At 36.5% G+C, this 25,853-nt stretch overlaps 1 protein-coding gene across 20 annotated transcripts in view; it reads left to right on the plus strand.

Annotated features, from left to right (window-relative positions):
• NAALADL2 (N-acetylated alpha-linked acidic dipeptidase like 2) overlaps positions 1-25,853 on the plus strand; it is a 608,345-nt gene that overhangs the window by 126,762 nt on the left and 455,730 nt on the right. For 4 of the 20 annotated variants that reach the window (XM_087933475.1, XM_087933474.1, XM_087933478.1 and 1 more), the window contains one exon: positions 3,481-3,554. The exons of the other annotated variants lie outside the window; for them this stretch is intronic. The gene's annotated coding sequence lies outside the window, so the exon portion shown is untranslated. The remainder of the gene's footprint in view (positions 1-3,480; positions 3,555-25,853) is intronic. 20 annotated transcript variants of the gene reach the window in all.

A 25,853-nucleotide genomic window follows, 5' to 3' on the forward strand; every position in this document is an offset into this window, starting at 1 on the left:
AGAAAGTCCAGGTCACCCTTTGAAACAAGGTTTGCTTTGACCTACCACCTGTGCTGACCCACTTCTTTAGAAGGTCAAGAGAAAGCTCTTTTGTGAAGACCCTTGTTAAATGCACTCTCTGAAGCAAGTAGCTGCCCCTGGATTATGTGGAACTGAACAAAATACACTTTGTATTTGGCACGAAATGACAGAAACATGGGAAGAATTCCAACATGTGGACTATACTTTTCAGCTATGAGAAGCCTTCCCAGTTTTGTGTGGTTGTCACTATGCTAGAAAGGTTGTCTTGGTAACCAAATCCAGTTTCTACTTTTTCTAGTTGGATTCAAGCTGATCTACCTAAAACAAAACAAAATTGGATTCCAGTGGTTAGTCTGTTTCTGCAGATCTTTGTATTTTTGCATGGCTCATATACATTGTTTTTTCACCAGATTTTTATTCCTGGCTTCACTTATGCTTTTTCTCTAATATAATGCTTACTTTTGGGGATTTGATCCCTGGCTGATCTTGGGCTGATGATCCTCAGGCAGATTTTCAGGAACAGTTATCTCAAGTTGATTAATTTTAGATGCCAAGCAAAGGTAAAGCTTCCTCTCCAGTTGTGTCTGACTCTAGGGTGCAGTGTTCATCTCTGTTTCTTGGCTGAGGAAGCCAGTGTTGTCTGAAGACATCTTCCCTGGTCATGTGGCCAATATGACTATATGCCAAAGGTACTTGGAACTCTGTTATCTTCCCACCAAAGGGGTACCTATTTATCTACTTGCATTTACATGCTTTTAAACTGCTAGGGGGGCAGGAGCTGGAGCGAGGATGGGAACTCACCCCATTGTGAAGTGCACAGTCTCAAACCTGGGCTGTCTTCCAGCAGTAGTTCCAGCTGATAAGCTCAACATCTTAAAATGCTGAGCTGCCATGTTCTCTTGGATGCCAAGGAAGCAAAGCTAGAGCTACTGTATATTCTGCAGCTGTTGTAGCTTCCAAAGGCTCTTCAAGAGAACTTCATGTAAAGAACAGAAGCCTGTTGCAACCCATCCAGATCCCCAGAGCACTGGGACAAGATGTCCAAGGTATTACTCAGTTAGCTTAAGGTGGAGATGTAATGCTGGTTATCATCAGCATACTGGTGATAACTCAGTCTAAACCATCAAATCACCTCACCAGAGGCTTCATGTAGATGTTAAACAGGAGGGGAGGGAGTGCAGAACCCTGTGGCACCCCCACAAAGTAGAGCTGTGGGATGGATCTCTCCTCCCCATCAACATCAATTGGGAAAAAAAGACTGCACAACCACCACTCCTATCTCCTGGAAGCAGTCCAGAAGGATAGCATGATTGATGGTATTGAAAGCCATTGAGAGGTGAACAAGAGCAAGAATGGATTCACTGTACCACCCTGCTCCCACTACAAATCATCCAAGAACATGACCATACCATCTCTGTTCCATATCCCAGTCTGAATCTAACTAAAAAGGTCTTTGGGACTAAAGGATTCATATTTAGACCACACAGAGGACAGAATCCCATTAATGTCATCCATAATTTATATGGTTTCTTCCCTACTGACTATTGGTTAAAGAAAAATGGATGGAGAGTGCAAAATACACATTTCAGCAAATTTCACCCAAATTTGGAATCAAGTCCCAATACACTTCATGCAATTTGCTTCTGAACAAATTTAGAAATATGTATTTATTTGAAGTGTTAATTATGATCTATAATTTAATCTATATAATTCTCACCTGTAGCCTGAAAATATGGGGGGAAAAAAACTATTCACTTCTCTTGAATCTGTGAACTGGTTCTTAAAAAACAAATGTACCAAATGCAATCTAAGTTTAAATTATATCCAAAGGCCAGTGAAATGGATGGGATGGGATTATTTTCTTCTCCATAGAGAGAGAAAACCTGTGCAAATATAAAATATTCATTAAACATGGATGTATCTCTAAACTCTGGGGCATTTTCATAGAGAAAAGTGGAACATAGGTGGAAATTAGAATTAAAGGAGTAAAATTAACAATAGCAAAATTAGAGGTGCATGAAATTAAAATATGATTGTGATGAAAAAAAAATCTTGACAGGGAACAATGTCAGAAATAATTTGTTTATTTAAATGTCAACATGAATTGTTCCGGGAATAATGGCTATTAATTCCAGGTTCAATAGTACCCTTTGATTAAAGATGTCAAGGTTCTTTTCAAATCCTTGATTAACTTTGCTTCACCTTGTTCCTGATAAGCATAGGATTACTGTGCTACCTTTCACTCTAAATCTGAGTGTGTTGCATTTTCACAAATAAGCACGTCTGATAAAGTTATATATGAATTAAATGAGTTCATACGGTTCAAGATTTTCCCCATCTAGTGGAAGGCAGAAAATAAAGCAAATAAAATGCACTAGGACCTTCTAAGAAGCTATAGCAGTAGCACTTAGATTTATATACCACTTTACAGTGCTTTACAACCCTCTCTAAGATGTTTGCAGAGTCAGCATATTGCCCCCAACAATCTGGATCCTTATTTTACCCACCTCAGAAGGATGGAAGGCTGAGTCAACTTGGAGCCTGGTGAGATTTGAATTGCCAAATTGCAAGCAACCGGCAGTCAACAAAAGTAGCCTGAAGTACTGCACTCTAACCACTGTGCCACCAAGGCTTTTGATCTGAATCCAACCACCTTGAATTCTGTTGACTCATGTCTATCACCATTTTATTATGGACAATTAATTGACTAGATTCTTGCGTATGGGCTTGAACAAAAAATCTTAACTGGAACTTAATGTATGGTCCTGATTTTTTTTTCTTTGTCCCTGACACATGGAGATTTGATTGCATGGCTGTAGCTGTCATCTTGATGTTTTTAGCCCTTTGTCCCACCCACAATCACTCCTGTGGAGACTCTTGATTAGCTCTCAGCTACCAAAAGAACAGTACTCATGCTTCCTTAGATATCGAAGACATCTTGCCTCTGACTGGCCCCACCCCCATCTATTCTCTGCCTCCTGAGTCCCAGCTGATTGGCTGGGTCTTTTTTTTGTTGCCCTTCACAAGAGCTGAAAAACAGGTTAGTGGGGTGGGGAAGGAATGGGATTTTGCAGTATCCTTCCCCTGCCATGCCCACCAAGCCACGCCCACCAAACCACACCCACAGAACCGGTAATAAAAACATTTGAATCCCACCATTGATGACAATCTATTTCTAGTCTGTTCTTTCATGTTTCCCCATGGTTCAGTCATTGTCTTTGTAACTGAGTCCATCCACTTTGTTATTAGTTATCTTTTTTTTCTCTTTTCTTCCATGTTTCCCAACGTTAGAGACTTTTCCAGAGAATTGGGTCTTTGCATAATGGACCTAAAGTTGGATAATTTGAGCCTGGTCATTTGTTCCTCAAAAATTTGAAAGCATCAATGCTCTTCCTGTCCTGCTTCTTTAAACTTCAACTCTTGCTTTTGTAGAGTGCCCAATAATTCTGATCTTTTTAGGTACAGACAAATCACGGCATTTGAATATCATCTCCAAGGTCTTCATGAGAGCCATTAATTTGAAAGAAGCATGGGTGAGATAATGTGTACTATGAACGATAAAATTGGAGTGGGCTATTATAATTCATCAAACTCTTATAATAGTAGAAAGGTTGCAGAATTCTTGTGCCAGTTGAATAGGATTGTCAATAAAATTTGCCCTACTTTTTTTTTTTCCTCAGGAAAGAGGAGTACCATTATTCCTTTCCTTCCCTTGCTTTATTATTGCACTTTTTTGTTAATAAAACATGTATCGCATTGTTCATTTATTGCATTTACATTTCTTCTGGGTTTTAATGAGGATGATTAGCTACTGATGGAGTTTCCTATGGCAACAGTAGCAATAAAACACTGTTTCTGCAGACCCTCCCAGAAACTCTGCCCAGAATATCCTAAATTTGCTTTTTGTCCTTCTCTTCTTCTTTTTCCCTGGAAATCATTGTGGAGGAAGTGGCCTTATTAACAGTCTCCATTTAAGATGCTGTATAATTATGGGTAGAAATGACAGTGCGTGGAACAGCAAAATCTGTTCTTCTGCTGAAGAAAGACGTATGCTGTCTCAGAAGCATTCAATTGAAACTAATGGAAAAGTATACCCTTCCATGCACATTACTTCAAGACTTCATTTTTTATAACATATTATAATTAAACTGAATGGACTGTCATTTCATTAAGTTGTTTGTTTCTTCTGGAAAATAAATATGCTCCTCAGATAACAGTATTGGATAAACAGTACCATGTTCTGTTTTTTTTGCTGATGGTGGAAAGATCATAGCTTTGAGGCTTTGAAAGCAGTCGAGGGGTTAGAGTTGAATTTATAGTTTAAAAGCCACTGTCCATTTAATTTCAAAGGATTTAATTTCAAACTTTATTCCTGTAGTGTGGGAAAAAAAGGCATTTGAATCCACAAGAATCTTAGAAGTCATTTAACAATTACAAATAATTATTGCACAAAGTCTAATTAATATTTTGCCTGTCTTTTGCTCTGGTAGCTGACGGTGGTTTTTAGATGTGTCAAACGGGCATAGAAAGCTAGATAAGTAAAACCATACAATTCTCACTTTCACTTCTTCAAAACTTAGATGCATGTTCCTTCAGACCGGCACATTTTGTAAACTTTGGTATTTGTAGAAGATGCTCTTGATACCAAAACTGTGGATTGCTGGTTAAATTAGAATTGGAGTTTTCTTGAGAGTCTACATCTGAAAATTCAGCTTTGGCTGTGGGCTAAACGCTAGCAGGAAATGGTTTTAAGGTAATATTGTAATATACATTTTTGCAAAAGGTTGCAAAGTCTTGTAACATGAAGGAACAGTGAAGTATCACAGGATAACTCCCTATTTGGGGAGGAAGGGAATAGATATTTATCACATAAAGGACCCTAGCCTAGATATTTTAGTTCAAGATCCTACAGAGCACCAAGGAAAGTACAGCAAAAAGCTACTGCTACACCAAGCTGCTATATGAGATAAAGAAATGTAGACTATTTGAAAAGGTCAAGCTCCGGATCCATCAATGCATGTCTGCTCCAGAATGAGATCATAGAGTTGGATCTTCAGGTCTTCAGATCCAACTTGGGCTTACTGCAGGAGTCCACATGAAAATATCTCTTCCAAATTGCTGTCCACATTTAGGTAAAAGGAAGCTTATGCGTTTGTTTCCACTGTCCAGTTGTTCTTATTCATGAAACATTATATGAATATACAACTACTAGAATATGCCAGTAAAGGCTGCTGTTATATAGGATTATAGAAGGCATGTTGCAGATTTATTTTCTGTAAATACAGCCTTCAGGTATTTGACGAATATATAACATAATGAATTATGTAGACCAGGGGTGTCAAACTCGATTTCATTGAGGGCCACATCAGGGTTGTGTTTGACCTTGGGGGGCCAGCTCGATGTCACTTGTCTCGGGTGCTCTGCAAATGAAAATGGGCTCCCAAGCTCCATTTTCAGCTATGATGTCCTCCTGCAACCCCCTGCCCATGAAAACAGAGCTTGGGAGTGCTGCCCATGGCAGTGGTGGGATTCAAATTTGTTTTACTATTGGTTCTGTGGGCATGGCTTGGTGGATGTGACAGGGGAAAGATACTGTAAAATCTCCAGTCAGAGGTGGTATTTGTCGGTTCTCTGAACTACTCAAAATTTCCACTACTGGTTCTCCAGAACTGGTCAGAACCTGCTGAATACCACCTCTGGCCCACGGCCCTCGCAAGCTCCATTTTTGGCTGTGATGGCCTCCTGCAACCTTCTGCCAATGACAATGCTGGCAGAAGCACCAAAGGCCAGTCCTTCGCTATTTCCAGGGCAGCCCCGTGAGCCAGATCTAAGCACCACCCCCTGGCCTTGAGTTTGACACTTGATGTAGATGAATTATGACTGGATATTTTTTGATTTAGTATACTGTGGGGACACAGCCATTGCCTAAATGTGTTGCATGAAGAAAGCCATAATGTTCAACATATTATGCTTTATTTGTTTGGCACCGGGAATTATTTGAATTGTTTTTCATTTTTCCAGCTAATTCCTCCTTATCTGTGCACTTTGCCAATAACATAACTTTAGGATGTGTGAGCATACTGATAAACATTACAAATCACAATACTGTTTATTAAGACTCTATTAGATAATTTTTACTATGTTTTAATGCTGTAGTCTCTTTGTTTTTCTTTTTGTTATGTTCCTTCATTACAGTTAGTCAAAAACAGAAGGCATATGAACAATATGCAGAGGAATAATAGAACAGAATAACAGAGATGGAAGGGACCTTGGAGGTCTTCTAGTCCAATCCCCTGCTCAAGCAGGAGACCCTACACTATTTCACATAAATAGCTGCCCGGTCTGTTTTTAAAAGCATCCAGTGATGGAGTTTCTACAACTTCTGGAGAAAGCCCTTCCACTGGTTTATTATTCTTACCGTCAAGAAATTTCTCTTAGTTCTAGGTTCTCTCCTTGGTTAGTTTCCAACCATTGCTACTTGTCTTGCCTTCAGGTACTTTCAAAAATAGGTTGGACCTCTCTTCTCTGTGGCAGCCCCTCAAATATTAGAACACTGCTATCATGCCTCCTCTGGTCCTTCTCTTCACTAGACTAGCCATGCCCAGTTCCCGTTACTGTTCTTTATATGTTTTAGTCTCCAGTCCCCTAATCATCTTTATTTCTCTTCTCTGCACTCTTTCCAGAACCTCAATATTTTTTGATATAGTGGTGACTAAAACTGAGGTCTGAGTCATTTACATGTGTGAGGTCCCTTCCAACTTTGTTTGTTCTGTTCTGTTCTATTCTTATATGGTCAGAGATCATATTCCCAAAACCTGGGCTGTATATGACTGGATTGGTCTAGTAAACTGGTTGTCCTGAGGAAAGAGCTACTTAACTCTGACATAGATGTTCTACTATATGATAAATTTCTCGTATTTGGAATAAAATGTATGAACCTCCAATGTTTGTATTCCTGAGCCAGTAATAGGTTCTTCCAGAAAAAAAATATGGAGTAAAGCATCATTGCATTATTTGTATTACATTGTGAATGAAACATTTTCAAGGATCTCATTTCTCTTTCTCTCTTTATCTATCTTGAAATGAGAAGATTTTGTCAAAATTTAAGAAATAAATTAGGAATTCTTTCAGAGGCAACATGTTGCACACTTTTGAATGACACATTAAACATGTTGCTACAACTAATGGTATTTCCCAGAGTTTTATTTCTTTCTTTCTTTGTTTTCATTTCCTTACTTGGAGATGGTTTCTCTTTTAAAGATCAGAGTTTAAAAATTCCTTCTTATTTTTTTTTTAATTACTCAGAGTTATTATTAAATAAAAAAAAGGATTGAAATGTTGCAGGAAGATAGTGGGTAGACTAAAGCAGGAATAATATTGTTTTATTGTGATGTGTGTGTGTGTGTGTGTGTATGTGTGTATGTGTATTTTAGAAAAACTGTTAGTCTTAGAAGCATACTATATTCATAAATTCACCCAGGAAAATGCCTAGTTTTAAATAATACATTTGAGTCTGACCTTTTAAGGAAATTACTAATGTCTTTGTTTACAGTGCAGAGGGCACACAATGCTTCTACTAAAGTGAATATATTCCCAAAATTGTTGCCAGGTTGTCAAAAAAGAAAAAAAGGCACTTCATTCAGCTAATGTGACCTTTTGGGATAATACCTTTTCAACCTTTTCCTTTGACTTTGGTTTGGTGGATTTGTGCTATGAACCATTTAGATTGTCTGAAGTTTTTAAAGAAGTAAAGGAGAGTTTGTTTCTTATTTTGACTCAAAACTAGATTTGTTCTGTCTTTCTACCATGAAAAAAGACTATTGTAACTTGAAAACTTCAGACGACACTGGAAAGTTCAGCTGATCTTCGGTCTGAATCATTCATAGCTTCCTTTGAATCTGCTCACCCTATGATAGAAAATTTGGGTTCTCTCTCCATCTGAGTATCCTTCCCCTGCTATGCCCTGGTCAGACCTTCTCAGCAGTGGTGGGATTCAAATTTTTTTACTACCAGTTCTATGGGCATGGCTTGATGGGTGTGGTGTAGCTTGGAGGGTGTGGCTTGGTGGGCATAGCAGGGGAAGGATACTGTAAAATCTCCATTCCCTCCCAATCCCACTAACCTGCTTTCCAGCTCCGTTCTCCTGTGCAGGGCAACAAAAGAAGACCCAGCTGATCAGCTGGGACTTAGGAGGCAGAGAATAGATGGGGGAGGGGCCAGTCAAAGGTGGTATTCTGAACTACTCAAAATTTCTGCTACCGGTTCTCTGAACTACTCAAAATTTCCACCATCAGTTCTCCAGAACTGGTCAGAACTTGTTGAATACTATCTCTGCCCTTCAGTGGCTGACCTGCTCCTAGGAAATACCTCCTCCCTTTCATTTTCCCCACTTTGCTTTGTTGAAAAAAAATGCTATTTTCCACTAAACATATGGAAACAAAATTTATTAGTTGTTTTACTATCTAACAAACTTATATTGCTGCTCTGTGGGGTGGATTTGCTCTAGTTTCTGGAAGTTTTAAGATACAGGTGTTTGGGGTGGGAGAACTGCATTGATTTTAAATTATTGTGAATCATTCAGAATCTAATGATGGAGTATATACAAGTATGGGTGCATACAGATTAGATTATTTGTTTTAGAAGAATGGAACTGTCAAGTAAAAACTTGGAAAGCTTTATGGTATAATAGAAGGTGAGAGAAAAAAACATGGAATAATGCATTAAATGTACCTGTTTGGACTTTAGGTGGGGGAGTTCACACATGTGAATTCTCTCTTGCATGTTTCTTTAATTGCCAAGCAAAAAAGAAAGTTAAGACCAAAATTAGACATTTGCTTTGTAAAACTTTTATAAAGACAAAAAAAGTTAACCTTTTTTTCTGTTGGGAATCCTTGAAAATGTTATCCATCACACACACTGCAGCACGATTTAATCCATCCTACTCTTCCCACTTAGAAACAATACTAAATCACAATGTTCCTCATATAGTCTAGGACAGGCCTCCCCAATCTGGTGGCCTCCAGAAATGTCAGGATGGCAAAATGCTTCCCCAGCAATGTGGCAATGACTGATATTTGAGATTATGGTCCAATTTATAGCAACCCAGCAGAACATGACTGGTTAAAGTAATAAGGACCAGAACTGGTTAGTCCTTGGATGTCTGACCACCAGAAGACTCCAGGGAGGAAGACTAAACTGGGATGTTGAAGAAATGTTTTAGAGCAGGGCCGAATGCATCACGTGCTACCCATGCCCATGACTGGTTTAGTGAGGGGAAAAAAGTCCTGATGCGTAATATGATGCTGCCTTGAGTACACGAGTTTGACAACCCTGTTTTAGAGGAACACAGCATGTTACTGAGAAACTTTGCCTTGAGTTGACCTCCTGGTGAATTTATGGACTGATGATTGATATGTATCCATGCTACAAGGATATTGCATGAGTCAATTACATCTATGGTGCCCAAAAGATATTTTGGACAACATTTTAACAATAACTGGCAAGAAATAAAAGGGATTTGCATGAGTCAATTAACATCTATGATACCCCCAAAAAAATTGGACAAAATTTTAACACTAGTGACTGGCAAAAAAAGGGAAAAGAGTCCAGGACAATAGTTGGGATGAATAAGAATTTAATAAGAGCAGTAATACAATATATGTTACAGTAATGCAATCAATTTCAATAAGTTGAGTACTCAAGAAGCACTTTCTTATTGCATGAGCTTCCAGTAACACTCAACAGAATATGTGGTCCTTTGCTCTAGCCCAGCTGTTCCTTATGTGCCCTAATGTCCTGTTTGCATGATTTTTCAAGAGCTGGTAGATTGATTACATCCCCTTGGTGTAAAAAGCTGCAGGCAATTTCAAGAAAACAAAAGAGATCAGAAGACTGAAAACAACTGGGAGCCTTTATAGGTAGACTAGATTAGGTAGACTAGATTAGAAATACAAAGTCATCCATGATAATATTATTTTTTATTATAAGGTTACAGAATCTTGCAAATCTGAATCCAGTTCCCTCTTCCCTCCTTTGGAGGGTCTTTGTCTCAGGTGCTTTTTCAGATTACAGGTCTGATCTGGATTCATTTATTTTACTTGCCTTGGTTGCAGCTGTTATTCAAGATTATTATTTCAGCCCATTATAGCAACTCATTCCCCACCCCTTAATCTGCCGTTTGCTCCCTTTTTGCTCTCCTTCCTCTTGGTCCTTCTTCTTTTCTTCTCCCTCTGTTTTTTCTTGACTCCTTTCCCTCTTTTTCCACCCTCCACAGGCCTTTGGTTTTATTTAAATATCCCAATTTCTGGGATCTACTCAGATTCTTCCCCAGCTAGATAATGCTGAAGCATTGAGCAGCTTCAATGCTGAACATGTGGATTACTGATGACTATAAACATCACAACAACATAAAATCTCTTATTAGACTATAGCTGTCACTTGCCTGTCACTTTAATAACAGCAGAATCTGTAGACAAGCTTTCTAATCTCCTGAGTGCATATTTTGCTGTCTGGTTTGACTGGTGATACAAAAAACAAATGAATGGCTCATCAAACAAGTCAACACACAAGGCAAAATGACCAGGCACTGACTTAATGATACATCATCAACATTGTCTTCATCATGACTATTGGTGGCTGTAAATGAATTTCTTTTACTTTTTTTAAGTTTTTTTTTTTATATTTATTCATAAACATTTTGAATACAGTGTATTGTCAGGGCATATCACTTACAAAAAGAAAAAGAAAACGAACAAAGATATTGACATATATATTAATAACAATAACAGTAGTGTAACATTTTGACTAGAGTTCTCTTTATATTAGTTTGTTTATAGTTCTATTAATTATATCAATGCATTTATAATTATAAACCCTCTTTATATTTAATTCATACACAACAACAGTCTTTCTTCGCCTACTTTCTACCTCTTATCTCTAACCATTCATAAAATCTATTCCAGTTGTGGTATTCTACTGGTTCGGCCCAGTTCGGCCAAAACGGTAGCTCCAAGGATCATCTGTGAGCGAACCGGTTTACTCCAATGATCAGCTGTTGGGCCCACCCGCCCACCTTGACTCTATTCTTATTATTTCCTGGTTTTGAGGCTCAGCTGCTTCGTGCGGCACAGTGGATTGCCGCATGTCAGCTGTTGAAGATACTGGGAGAGTGCAGGATTGCAGAAGGTCAGTAGCAAATCCTTTGTGCATGTGTGCACACAAAGCGCACCCACCAAATCACACCCACAAAACTGGTGGTAAATTTTTTTTGAATCCCACCACTGATCTATTCCCTGTTAAGTAATATTCTGTGTCTTCTTTGTCCTTTATTTTTAATGTCAATGAATCTCTTTTAGTATCATGATCCAAGCTCATTTACACTTACCAGACATGCAGTAATGTAAAACAATAAGATCTCTTCTCTTGAGAATAAAAAGCTTTTCCAAAACCTGCAGATTTTAGCCATAAGTCAAGGAGATAGATTGTACCAAATACTAGAAAATCGTTTTGTCTGTCTCTTAAAAGTTGCGTAAGTCTTGGAGAGAGATTGGGTTCTCTGTTTTTTCATACAGAGTCAAATTTACCACTAAATAAAACCACTTCAAATTTATTATTATTTAATTTATTTGTGAATTAAATCTGCAAGGGCAAAAAAAGAAGCATTCTTTGTATGCTTTATCTCTGGGGAAATATGGGTGGGTCTGAAGTATTTGTTTGAAGTTTTATATTGGAAAGTGAAAGCCTTTGGCTATTCCTATCCTTATCCCAAGACTGGGATGTGCCAATTCCCACTTATAACAATATACTATAAAACAAATTTGTACAATAGTCATTTTTTTCCACACAATACTGGTTAAAATTTTCACCACTCTATATTTTTAGATATTTTGCTTCTGTAAATTGTTGTGCTTTTTTCTGAAATGCAATGCACACATGGAAATAATATTAATACTATGAATAAATACTAACAGTAGGGGCTCTACTTTTTCAAAATAATCACACAGGTGCTTTTGATCTTGATGAAGAGAAAACTATGGGCACTTTGTATTCATGAGTAGAAAATGATTCTTAGTGAAGGGTTGTGTTAATCGCTCAATGAATTTGAAGTTTCTAAATTGGGGGCATTAATTTACAATGTCAATGCTTTTAAAATAGCTTTGCACAAAAGCAGACTGAGCAAGGGAGAGGAGAGGATTTACTCTATGGTAAATTTTGACCCAAGGTCCTTTTTTGCTTCTTGGCAGACTTTCTATTTTTGTATAGGTACTTTAGGTTACATTCTTTAAAAAAAAAATTAAAATCACTTCCAGGATTCTAGTGAATGAATGCTTCTTTTATGAAATGAAAAAGACATTACATATATACTAAGTGAAGGATAGGCACCTTCACTTAGTCAGCACTATAGGAATAATCAGATTGCTTAAGAAAAAAATGGAAGAATGATTCCAAGTACAAAACGTTTAGTTAAACAATGAACATCAGGTCATAGATTTCTTCATGAATTATCGAGTCTGCCTTAATTTGTGAAAGACATTTTTCTTTGACCTTTGACCAATTTTATTAAAAGGAAATTCAACAAATGAGAAAATCTTTGCTTGGGCTTTTTGTATTGACCTAGAATGGTCATAATATTCAGAATTGTGAGCCATAAAATATGTAGATCTGCCGAAGAAACTATTTGAAGTGTGATGTTCATCTAAGATGAATATTTAAAATGAGGCGAAAGTAAAAACAAATCGGATCAAATATGATGCAATTGGGCAGCTCAGAAAGGAAAGGGTAGTAGGACTAACCATGTTACCCAATTCCTGCAACTGTTCTAATCATCTTTGTTGCTCCTTCTCTGCACTCTTTCTGATTTCTCATATCAAAAAACGAGAGGGAGAGAGAGAGAGAAGGAAAGAGAGAGAGAGAGAGAAGATGGAATATATATCTGAAGTTAAGATCTGCAGCATAAGGAGTTTCAGATCTCCTGAGTGTGGTAGTGAAACCTGATTGTGGCATTGAATTCTGGGGCTTGTAGACCTTAATTGTCAACGATCTCGATTACAAGCACCAAATATCCCAGAGCTGGATTCATTATTGATTTTAGGAGAGCATTCTTTCAGTTTTATAACCTAGTCTTACTTATCCAATATTAACCTCTTCTATTTGACTGATGCTGATTCTTTGCTGGATATATGGTTTATTTTTGCTCCAAGTAATAAATGGGACCCAAGGTAAGCAAGAGTACTTCTCAACAAATGCTGTTTCCTGGTTCAGTGGCTTCCAAATACTGTATAAAAATTTCATTGTAACCATTATCGTAGCAAGTAGTTGTAGACAAGACTTTATCTTCTATACTTCTCTCTAAGCGCAAAGTTGGTTGACATCCAAGAAGCAATTTATGAAATGAGACACCAATTTTTCTCTGTTGCATACAGACACACACACACACACACACACATGGTTAGTACTGAGTATCCACTTAATTGATTATGAGTTTGTTGTAAAACAGGGGTGTCAAACTCACAGCATCACGGCAGTGTCACATGATGTATCGGGACTTCACATCCAAGGGGTCAGTATGTGACACATCCGGCCTGAGAGCTGCGAGTTTAACATTTCTGTTGTAGAAGAATAGAACAAAAAGTATAAGAAATATAGGGTATCCTGCTTGAGCAGGGAGTTGGACTTGAAGACCCCCCACACAAGTGGTGGGATTCAAATTTTTTTACTATCGGTTCTATGGCCATGGGTTTGTAGGCGTGGCTTTGTGGGCATGGCAGGGGAAGGATACCACAAAATCTCCATTCCCTCCTCACTCCTGGAGGAAGAATACCTTATGCCACCAGACTCGAACTTCTAGACCTAGAAAACCTAGAACTATGCCGCATTTGGTCCGATCTAAGTATAGTACATAAAATTATACATTGCAATGTCCTGCCTGTCAATGAATACTTCAGCTTCAACCATAACAACACAAGAGCACACAGTAGATAGAAACTCTATCTATAACATTATAATCCCAACATTATAATCCCAACTAAATCTGCCAAGAATTAGTTTCAAGAGCACACAGTTATTTCAACCATTGGAATAATTCTTCTACCAGGTATTTAATTCTCATTTAATGATATCTTTTGCACTTCTAAAAGCTTGTTATTTTTGTCACTTTAAAGCAATGTGCAAATAATGTTCATGGAATGCTCTAATTCACATTACATTCATACCCTAATGTTAAATATGATAATTATTCATAAAATCAACCCCATTATAACTTTTCTAATAGACAGTGCACATTTTTTTTTTAAAAAAAGTTATAATATATCTATAGAGAAACTGATTAGATGACTTCTCTGGATATTCCCAAGAATTTCTCATGGGCAGTAAAATTATTCAACAATAAATAGTCCTCTTGATTTATTCAAATATAATTGACATAGGAGGAGGCTTTAGTCTCTATAGGCTGCTGGAAAGCTTGCTACAGAATGAATGACAAGAAAAAATGGCTTCCCTTTTAGCTGTCTCCTAAATAAAGACAGCCCTTATACAAACTTCTCAGAAATTATTTGCTCTTGGAAAGCATGTGAAAGTAAGTTATCTTTCATCAAAATGGAAGGGGTCTGAAGGGGGCACTTACCACTGGATGTGATTGACAGGGAAGAAGCCCTCATCTGCCATGGAATTGGACATCTTGCCACAACCCATTTGCTGTGGCCAACTTGTTATGGCCAACTTGTTATGGCCAACTCGCTACAGCCAATTCACCATGGCCAACTCCCTACAGGACAACTCACCATGGTCAACTCACCATAAGACAACTTGCTGTGGGACAAGTTAACAATTATTTAAAATAAATTAAAAATTATGTTTATTTTTGCCATTCACATTTCATTCTGTCCCTCTTTTTGCATCCTTTTTTAATGATTCTATTCCACTATTTCTTTATTTTTAATGTAATTCTTTTCCTGCAGCAAGTTGGCCATGATGAATTGTCATAGACCCTCATCCCCATGCCATCTGTCTCTTGGTCCTGATTTTCTGTGTAGTTTTAAATTTTTAATTATTCTATTTGTCTTTTTATAAGACACCCCGCCCCCAAGAGTTACTTCAAAGGGAATATGGATAGCATAACAAGCAAATAAAATCATACATACATACATAATAAGAGAATAGTAGGAAAATATTCAGAAATGTTTCTTTGCCAGGTTATTCTGCAATGATCGCTATAGCATGTATGAAAAGTGTATGTTCCAAATAATAATAAACATTGCTTCTATATTAACTATTAAATTCTATCTCCTAAACATTTTTAACTAATTCTATTCTAGGCCCTGGAATAGGGTTTTTGAAAGGGATTAACACAGTAGCTCTTAATTATGAAAACTAAGAGAGTTAATTAAGCTACCATGTTCAAGGGCGGTATATATTTAAATTCTGGCTGGCTAAGGATCAGTTAGAGAGGATTCTCATTTTTTTGCCTATCTGGATGGACAGGCTTTTCAAAAGATTTTGGTTAGATCTAGCAGAACAAAACATTTTCAGGAGGGACTGTAATGTAGCTGATAATTTTCAAGTCCCTGGTGCACAAGTTGTGGTATTAATCAGGACTTGCAAGAAATAGTTTTAAATTCTGAGCCAACATACTGAATTGCTGATATTTCTTCATTAAAAATAATAGCTTTGTGTTTTTATGTTGTTTTTAACCTGTAAACCACTTAGGGTTGCAGAGGAGTTGGGTAGCCTTGAAATCTTATGATAAAATAAACTAAAATAATAAAGTTAAAAAGTAAGCTTTCCATCACAACATTGAAGTAGAATTTTTACAGCTAACATATCGAAATCATTCCTAAAAGAAAACAGTAATAAAATTCACATTGCGGCTGGAGTTTTAATAAGCTGACTTGATATGTGTTTTGTCCTTTTATAAAGTTTGCCAATATTATAAATTCATCCTTTTGGGATTCAAGGCGCCCGACAATGCACACACTTTTTTGCTTGTGGAAGATTGTATCGTTGTGCTAGAAATACACATGCACATACACATATACATAAGATAAAGGTTTCCCTGTTAGTTGTGTCCAACTCTAGGGCACGTTGCTCATCTTTGTTTCTTTGATGAAGACAATCTGGTCATGTGGCTATGTCAGAGCATATTCATGAACCAGAATAGAGTTTAGCAACAAGATCAGCCAGTGAGAGCTGAACTGAGGGCTGAAACTTAAAGAGAGAATCTGAGCCTGGTTTATCTCTGTTCTGTGCTCAGCTCTAAAGTGAAAGAGAAACTAACTTGCTTCCTTGCCTGCTGAACTAAAGTGAAACCGATGTCTGTTTTCTTTTCTTTTTTCTTTTTTAATTTTAAAAAGCTTTCATGGAAATTAAGATTTTTAAAATACAAATATATCTATAAAAAATGAGTTGATACAATTCACCATCGTTCTCTGACAGTAAAAATCATCTTGGCTATATTCATACATTCCAAATATTCATCCATTTCAGCAGGTTCTCATTAATCATATACATATACAACAACAAAAAAGTAGAAAAAAAAATTAGCTTATTTTTAACCTAACAACTTAACAAAAAAAGAGGAAAAAAATTAGCTTATTTTTAACCTATACCTTTCATATTTCTTTTTTTTAATCAAGTTTTTTTATTTCAATTTACGCATACACAAAACATTAACAGTGTGGCATCAATATATCATACATTTTAGTATAGGCAAATTTAATAATACCAATCATATCTCTTAATAAACATATTCACATTAAATCATAATCCTTCATCGCTTATTTTCAACATTTCAATACTCTCTTCAAATGCCAACCTCCGTATCAGTTAAACATACCTAGTAATTTCATTATTTAATTTCTTTCCTTTCATATTTCTACTGTCTATCCATTGATACCAATTGTTCCAAGTTGCATAATATTCTGAGTCTTCCTTGTTATTCAGTTCTATGATTAGTCTATTCATTTCTGCGCATTCAAAAAATGTTTGGATTATTAAACAATCTGACTGTATGGTAGACATATTCCAAGCTTGTGCTAGTGCAATTCTTGCTGCTGTAATAATATGTACAGTCAAATATTTAATCTTTGGGGGGTATTTACCCTTAATGATCATCAGGAGAAACAATTCAGGTTTCAACTCTATTCAACAGTGGGTGCTTTCATTTATCCATTTTTGTATTTTGATCAGTATTTTTTAATTTCCAGGCATAGCCACCAGACATGAAAAAAGGTACCTTGTGCTTGTTTGCATTTCCAACAGTTAGGGCTTAGGTTGTGATACATCTTTGCCAGTCCTGTTGGGGCTAAATGACAATGGTAAAACATTTTGTATTGGTTTTCTTTATATGCAGCAGATTTTGTTAGAGTATAATTTTTATTCCAGTTATTAAAAAAGGACAATTGCTTCCAGTTTGGGCTTCTTCGGTGACAGACCAAAATAGCGATTGTCTGCGGTTTTGATCCGTGCTTGCCGCTGCAGTGCCCTGAGCCTCCTGGATTCAGGGCTGAAGCCACCCCATAGAGGTGGTGAAGAAGGGGGAGCTGTCAGCGGGGTTGAGGAGAGCTACATCTCTCCTCGGCTGGCCATCACTCCCTTTCCCAAAGGCGGTTACAGCGGTGGTCAGAAATGGCCACCTCAAAGAAGAACCCGACTGGACAAGATTGTGCAGGAGGAAGTTTAAAAGAGAAAGTTTGATTGACCGGGTTAAATGGAGAATATCTATTTAAGGTACCTGGAATCTGAATTTTAAAGACTAATTCTATTCCTAAAAGATTTTAAGCTACGAAAAAGAAAGGAAAGGAAATGGAATTGGCTTTTTTCCCCTCTAACATCAACAGTTTTAACTGGCTTGGAACATTAAGAAGAGATTTGAATAAGAAATTGGTACTAATCCACTTTGACATTAATAGGCTATTTCTAGCTGAAAATAAAGTGTCAAAGGGATAAAGATTCTTGGATAATTTAAAAACTTTCTTTAAAAAAAAAAGAAAGAAAGCAGAGGAGGGAAAAAGGAAAAAAGAGGGTGGAATCTGGAAAGTGGAGGAGACCACCTGGAACTTAAAAAAAAATGATAGTGGAATTTTAACAAGGCTTGCAAAAGATACATTGTAGCTGAAACTTTGTTACAAGACAACAACGCCCCTGGAAAGAGAAAGTGAGAAAAAAAGCAAGAAACAGTTTTGGATTATTGGATGATTCCTGGAACTTTGGATGGAGGATCCTAATGAAACAAAATAAAATCAATTGGAGGTTTTTAATTTTTTTTTAAAATGGCATCACTCCTTGAAGAGTTAAAAATGAGACTTAAAGAACAAAAAGAAGAAGCACAAGATGGAAGAGGATCTTTTGGCTTCGTATCTCAATTTTTAGAAATGGAGAACTATGAAAAACAACAAGAAACGCTGGTAGAACAAGAAGGGTGGGACAATGAAGAAGCCATCTTCAATGACCAAGCAATTTTGAGTGGGGTAAAAAAGGGAAATGGGGGGAAAGGGAGTTAAAAACTTAAGTACTGAAGCAACAACCAAAAAAAAAAAAAGAGTAATTTGAAAAGTAATCATAACATCAGGAAGAAGCAGAAGGGAGGATCACAGAAGGGAGAATCAGATAGAAAAGGGAATAAAAAGGGGAGGGAGAAGAAGAGAGGGAAGATGGAAAGGAAAAGAAGCTACAAAAGACAGAAACAAGATATAAAGGTACAGGAAAAGCGTACAAGGATTAAAGGTATAAACCTATTTAAAAGACACAGAGACAATGGTTAAAATTTAACTTAAGGAGAGGATTCTGCAAAGGTGCATGGGATAGCATTGTTATATAATATGTTAGATGATTAAAGTGATAGAAAAAAATTCTATTGATGTGTAGTGGAATATTTGTTTGTAAAGAGAATAAGGCTCTCAATGATTTAAAAAGAACATTTAAAAAAAACTGAAAAGAAACATGGAAGATTTTTATCAATTGATAAGATGAACTTGAATAAGAATAATAACTTTATTGACTACTATTAATAACTATTGTTTGGTTTTTTATTTAAAGACAGCAATAAATAAAATATGAAATATAGATGATTAAAGTGAAAGACAACTGATATTACTAGGTAATGTTTGTTAAAAGAAATAGAAATGTAAAAGATTGTTATTAATATTAATGGCAGAGCTGCACTCGAATAGAATAATTATTCCATTTACTATTGTTATACATATATACACAGATATATACACATATATACTTTTTTCTTTTAAGAATTTAGTGTGTATTTTAAGGGAATGTACCAAGCAGAATTCGATTGAAAATAGGTGTGTGTTATAAAATAGAGGTTAAAAATGAATGTTATAACTGTAAAGATGTAACTTAAATTTTTAAATAAAATTTCAAAAAAGATACAAAGGTGTTACACTCCAGTCTAGTAATTACAGGGGAAAATTTGTTTTATGAGAAAAGATAATATGAAATTGTAAACAGGACCGACAAAAGTATAAAAACATTGATTAGAAAGATTTTACAAATTAGAAAATGATATGTAATTGAATTAAGAAAGGAATGGGATAATTTAAAATAAGGCTTTAGGAAGTAAAGAAAGGGAAAAGCTATTGATACGGATTAGAATGTATAAGATAAATATGTATTGAGTTTATGTCTGTATGGAGAAGTGATAACCCGAGGTCACACTGTTCTCAAAAAGAGATTTTGTATTTGTAGGTTTTGTGAAAACTTAAATAAAACTTTTATTTTAAAAAAAGGACAATTATATAAAATAATTACAACAAATTGGAAACGATCTGGATAGATGGGGGAAACTACAACTTTTATTATTAGAGAAAATTGCAACAATCAAAATGAATATTCTATTCAAATTGCTTTACTTATTTTAAATGATCCCCAGAATATTAGATTATTAGAATATTAGATTAAATATTATTAAAAAATTCTTTAAAGATTCAAATAAAATAACCACGAAATTTTTATTGTCAGGGAAAAAAGTGTGGATAAAGTTAATTTATCTACAGGATAGTAGAAATAGAGGTGGCTTTGGACTGCCAGCATAAGAGACTTCCTAGAAAGCAGCATCCTTAGTTTGGATCAGGGAATGGATTAATTTAAACAATAGGAGAATTTTGACGTTGGAAGGACATGATATTCAGATGGGGTATCATGCCTTCATATGGAATTCCAGAAATAAGACATATTCTATGTCTTCTATAGACATATTTTATGAGATTTGTTGATACAGACCTGGGAGGAAATTAGAAAAAAAACATTGTATTAAAATCCCAGGCCAGTTATCCACTAGGGAGGCAATGATCCACCCCAACACATTGGATATTGATAAAATGGCCATATATAATCAAATTACAAATCTGTTGTATTTTGGACAACCGAGGAGTATTTAAAACCAACCAAGAATTAAAAACACAGGGAATAATTATAGACTGGTGGCCATATGTCCAGTTGCAATCATGTTACAAAAAAGACTTAGAAGAATATGAATTTGAATTGGATGCAACTCAATTAGATAAATTACTGCTGGGACCAGAAGAAAAATTACTATCAAAAATATACAATTATTTATTAAATTTCAACCTAGAAGAGAAGATAGTAAAAGAGCTAATATTATCTTGGGTTAAAAATTTTGGATGTAATATTGAGTTAGAGGATTGGGAAAAATGTGGAATAAAAACTGATGTCTGTTTTCTGAGCTCCTGAGTTGCTGTTCTGCTCTGAACCTGTAATTTGTCCGCTTTTGTTTGAGTTTGCTCCATGTTGAAGAAATCTACAACTGTTATTGCGAAATTTATTTATATGTTTATAAAGAAGTTAAATGAAGCCTCAGCCATCTGTGTTTACTTATCTGGTGCTGAATTTACGCTGCAATACTCTGAACAGGCCAGCATGGCTATATGCCAAAGGCACATGGAACTCTGTTACCCTCCCACTGAAGTAGTACCTATTAATCTACTTGCATTTCCATGCTTTTGAATGCTAGGTGGTTAGGAGTTGGGTTAAGTAATGGGAGCTCACCCCATTGTATGGCGCTTGGGTCTCAAACCCGGGCTATCAGCTTTCCAAATGACAAGCTCAGTGTCTTTATCTATTGAGCCATCACACATAGCCACAGATATAGACAAAGATGGTCCAAAATGTCTTTGTTCACATTTTATGGGAGATAAAACAGAACTGAAAGGTCTACAAGTATAACCGACCAATTGCAGTATCGCCCCCAACAATGGAAATGCTAATGCTTTTTAGAGGTAAACAATTAGACAATTAAAATATGCTTTTTATCGACTGATTAATTAATTAGATGGCAACCCAAGTGAATTCTACTTCTACAGACACCCCAACCACCACCCCATGGCTTTATAAAACACCCATTCTAAGAAATGTTAAGATCACTGTAGATTCTTAGAATACATTAAAATGAATATTTCTATTATATGCAAACCCCTGCCTGCCATTGAAGGGCTGTCTCCCAGATGGTGAAGGTATCATTAAAAGTTCATTTGATAACTGTTGGATTGGCTTTAAAGGTTTTCTAACTGCTGAGGCCTTCTAATTGTAGAGGATTGCTGATTCTTCCCCCCGCCCCCAGTGAAGCAGATCCAATGACTTTTCTAGCATATGGTCTATTTCTGCTAATGAATGTGCAATTTATTCACTTAAACATATAGGCTGTTAAACTAATCCTCCTGTAGAAACATTATGGTTGCTTGCATGCTTTAACTCTTACGCTCCTTTGGCAGAAAGGTGGGGAAAATGATGTTCTCAGGAGATACCTCCAATAATTAGCAGTAGGGTCACAATTCAAATCCAGAGTTCATTGCCTCTGTGTCTTTTCTAGTTAAAGCTTGTAAGATGAAATAGAGATGTGGCATAAAGAAACAGAATCAACTGCAACCTCAAGGGGGTAGTTTTGCGGCTTTCTGAAGTTATGGATCACTGCCTTTTATTTTAAGTAGGTTTCAAGTGTGCATGCAGACCTTTTAAATGTAGCCAACCATCCTCATTTAAATCCCTGAATCTTTTGCATGTTCAACTGATTAATTCTTTCTAATGATTCCCAAAGTGCTTTTGACTTTATATACTAGGACTGTACAATAAGTGGATATTGAGAAGTATTCTGAGAAAGCGGGATAAATTAATACTGATCTCTTAGATTGATTAGCAACAGCAATAGCACTTAGACTTATATACTGCTTCACAGTGCTTTACAGCCAATTTACAGAGTCAGCATACTTACCCACCTCAGAAGGATGGAAGGCTGAGTCAATCTTGAGCCTGGTGAGATTTGAACTGCCCAATTGCAGGCAGCCGGCAGGCAGCAGAAATAGCCTGCAGTACTGCATCCTAACCACTGAGTCCCGTGGCTCACCATGGATTATTTATTAATTAAATGATTATGCCTCCCATCTTCCTTGTTAGATAATTATGTTAGATGGAGTTACATAGGGTAACTGGAATACACACAAATTTCAGCACAGGGATGTTGAAACCTTTACATTTTTTGAATTTTGAAATGGGATTTTATAATCAAAACTATGCCTATAGAGCAATATCCATGGTGGTTAAGAAGTGTTCATAGGTTCTAATTGCACCAGTTCTAAGGAAAAACATACACATAACAAAATTAGACCCTTTCCCTGCTAATAAGTTTTAAGACTTTTCTTGATTTGGCAGAAAACTCTATCACTGTGAAATCTGTTATTCACATGGCTGATTCCTATCTTGCCTTGATTTATCTCTTTTCCCCTTTATCTTCTTTACTAAATCTTCTATTTGTTATTCTGTTTTTTAAAAAAATTCTCAGCGGAAGGTTTGTATGATTTATTCTTGGATATAGTTACTGGCATTTTGCAAGACAAAATTTTAACTAAATAAAAAATGAACTACTTCTTAGTCACACATTCAGTCTACACATTCAGATGTACAAAACAAGTCTTTCGTAATTACTTATTTCCGTTTGTTTAATAATGTGGGCAGCTGCTGTGTTTACTGAATGATGCAGTTTAGTCAATAGATCAATCAATTAATTGACAGACAGACAGGCAGCAGGCAGGCAAGCAGGCCGATAGACAGACAAACATAGAACATTTTAGCCCTTGATGGATGTGATGCCATTGCTAATCTGATATTCTGACTTTTATCTTTCAACAAGGCTCAGGGGACATTCCATAAAAAGGAAAATTAAAACTTCATTAACATGGTGTTCAGTTTTTAAAATCAGCTCATCTCAGAGTGTTGAACACTCCATCAACTTATGAATTGCTGTCAAATTGATTAAGATCTTGATTTGCACTATGTTTGCAAGTGGCAAATATTTATCTGGATGTTGACTCATTATGCTCCTTCTTCTAATAAATTTTCACACTTTGTTTAGCATTTCAAGCTATGAATGTCGGCTTTAAAAAAAGAAGCATTTGGGAATTTCTGATTTCTCCATATCCAAAGTAACCTTTTGTTATGTTTATAGTTTAATGTTATTTTGAAAGGAAGCAAGCTACAAGTGCAATTAAATTGCTACCAAGTAGCTGCAAATTAGCCTTCTCTCCAAAACACTTTTTTTTGTATTCTCAAAACAAATATTGCAACCTGTGTTTGTTGTGCATCTGCATTATATCCAGTAGATGGAAATTCTAATATAATGAGCAGTTTTATCCTTATCATTCTGTTCCAAGTCGATCAAATGTCTGTCTTCATTTTAATAAGCCGTCTTGTTCCAAGTCGATCAAATGTCTGTCTTCATTTTAATAAGCCGTCTTGTTGGAAACATAACTATTATCTATATTACTTAGAGGCAGGACAATGTAATAGTAGGTATGAAAATAAATTCTAGCCTTTTTCTCACAACTTTTAGGTTAGGAACCCATTTCCCCATGTTCTACGTTTCCTGTAAAACTGCTATCGCAGTAAAGTAGTTTGGGGTGATTTATATGTGCAAATTCATTGTATCTACCACAAGGGCTTTGTGGGTTCATAATCCAACTCAGGGCACACTAGACATCTTCTTGTTATTACGTTGTCATTTTTTTCCTTTATTAGCACAGCAAACAATATTAATCATTTAGTTTCTTTTTCAGGCATGGAAAATTAATTAGGCATCAAAATTCCTATCTCTTCTATTTTTAGGCACTGTCTTATGTCTAAACATATTTACCCATGTAGTAGACTCCATTGCTATTATCCTTGTCATCTTCTCCTCTTTCTTACTACCTTCTCCTGTTGGCATATTATGATGTATTGATTGTTATTTGTATCTTTTGATTTACAAAGAAGTATGAGTGTATCTTATGATTTATGATCTATGGCATCACTTGTTGTTTGTATGTATCAGCTTCTGCACTGGAGTCAAATTCCTTGTGTGTCCAAACACAATTGGTCAATAAAGAATTGAGTTCTGTTCTGTTCTGTTCTGCTCTGCTCTGTCCTGTCCTGTCCTATCCTGTTATCTGATAAGCAACACAGAAGAACAATAATCTCACCTATGTCTTTGCATGCAGTCATTTTCTCCCCTCCCTTTTACTGTCTTTTTTTTTTTCCTCTGCTGGATTTGTAGGCATTGGGATTCCTGTATACATCCCCTTTTTCCTCTGGATAGAGTTACATTGCTGTTAAAGGAGAAGGTTTATGACTTTATGTCGTCCTGGACTTGTAGCTTCTGTTGAGTCAACAAGTAAAAGTCATGGCCAGGGGCTCTTTTTCCAGATTTGGCTGCTATATCAGTTGGGGATTTATTGAGGATAGGAGGACCTGACTGCACTTCACTGACTGGCTCTTAAAAAAACTGTGTGATATGGGGTGGGTAGCTTGGCTGGCTTAAAAACCAGGTTGGACCAATTTATGGAAGTCATAGGGCTCAGTGGCTATTAGCTTTGATAGCAGTGTGAGTGCTTTGAAGGATATCTCTTGGGAGCCTGGTCTCCTTATGTTGGTTGATTGTGAGAACAGACTATCAGATTTTGCAGCATAAATCCAACTCCAGAAAGCACACACAGATGACTGATTCAGCAGGATTCATTAACTTTTTTATATACATAATAATCTATTAAGTAAAGTTTACAATACCAGTAGTTCCTTCCAACAGTAGTTATAAGCAAAACACAAGCAGCTTCTTCTAAGCTCAGAGCAGAAACCAGTTTCACTTTAAGAGATGAACACGGAACAGTTTTAGTTTCAGTTCAGCAGTTGCAGACCAGACTTAGAGTTTAACACAGCTTCAGAGCTTAATATAGAGCCATGCCTAGCTCCTTTCAGTTTCCAAACAGCCCTAATTGGCTGACTTAGTTGCTATGCCTATTCATTGGCTGATTTTGGTACTAAGCTATAATCCAGTTCATGAATATACTCTGACACAGACCTGTGTTAATGTCTTTATATTTGTATTCTAACTTTGTGACAAGAGTTCTGCAACTGTGGTGCAACCAGCAGTGGGATTAAAATTTTTAACAACCGGTTGTGTGGGCATGGCTTAGTTGGTGGGCATGGCTTGGTGGTCATGTGACTGGGTGGACATGGCTTGGTGGTCATGTTATTGGCTGGGTGTGGCCAACTCAATATCACTCACATCAAGGCACGCATCTCCAAGCCTGGCCTCTCATGACTGTGGAGATGCTGCAACAGTCGTAAGTGTGAAAAATGCACATAAGTCACTTTTTTCAGTGCCATTGTAACTTTGAATGGTCACTCCACACAAGCAAAGTACCAACAAAGGAGTGGGGGGGGGGAACTCCAGAGACGTTCCTGAAACAGGAAGTCTAGTCCTGCCAAGAATGTAATAAGGATTAATGGAGAGGCAGTTTCTCTAAGCAACACCAGAATGTTTCTTCCCTGCCCTCCTTACAGGA

This window comes from Pseudonaja textilis, chromosome 4 (genome assembly GCF_049901715.1).
Source record: "Pseudonaja textilis isolate UNSWEBS1 chromosome 4, rPseTex1.2, whole genome shotgun sequence".
NCBI lineage: Eukaryota > Metazoa > Chordata > Lepidosauria > Squamata > Elapidae > Pseudonaja > Pseudonaja textilis.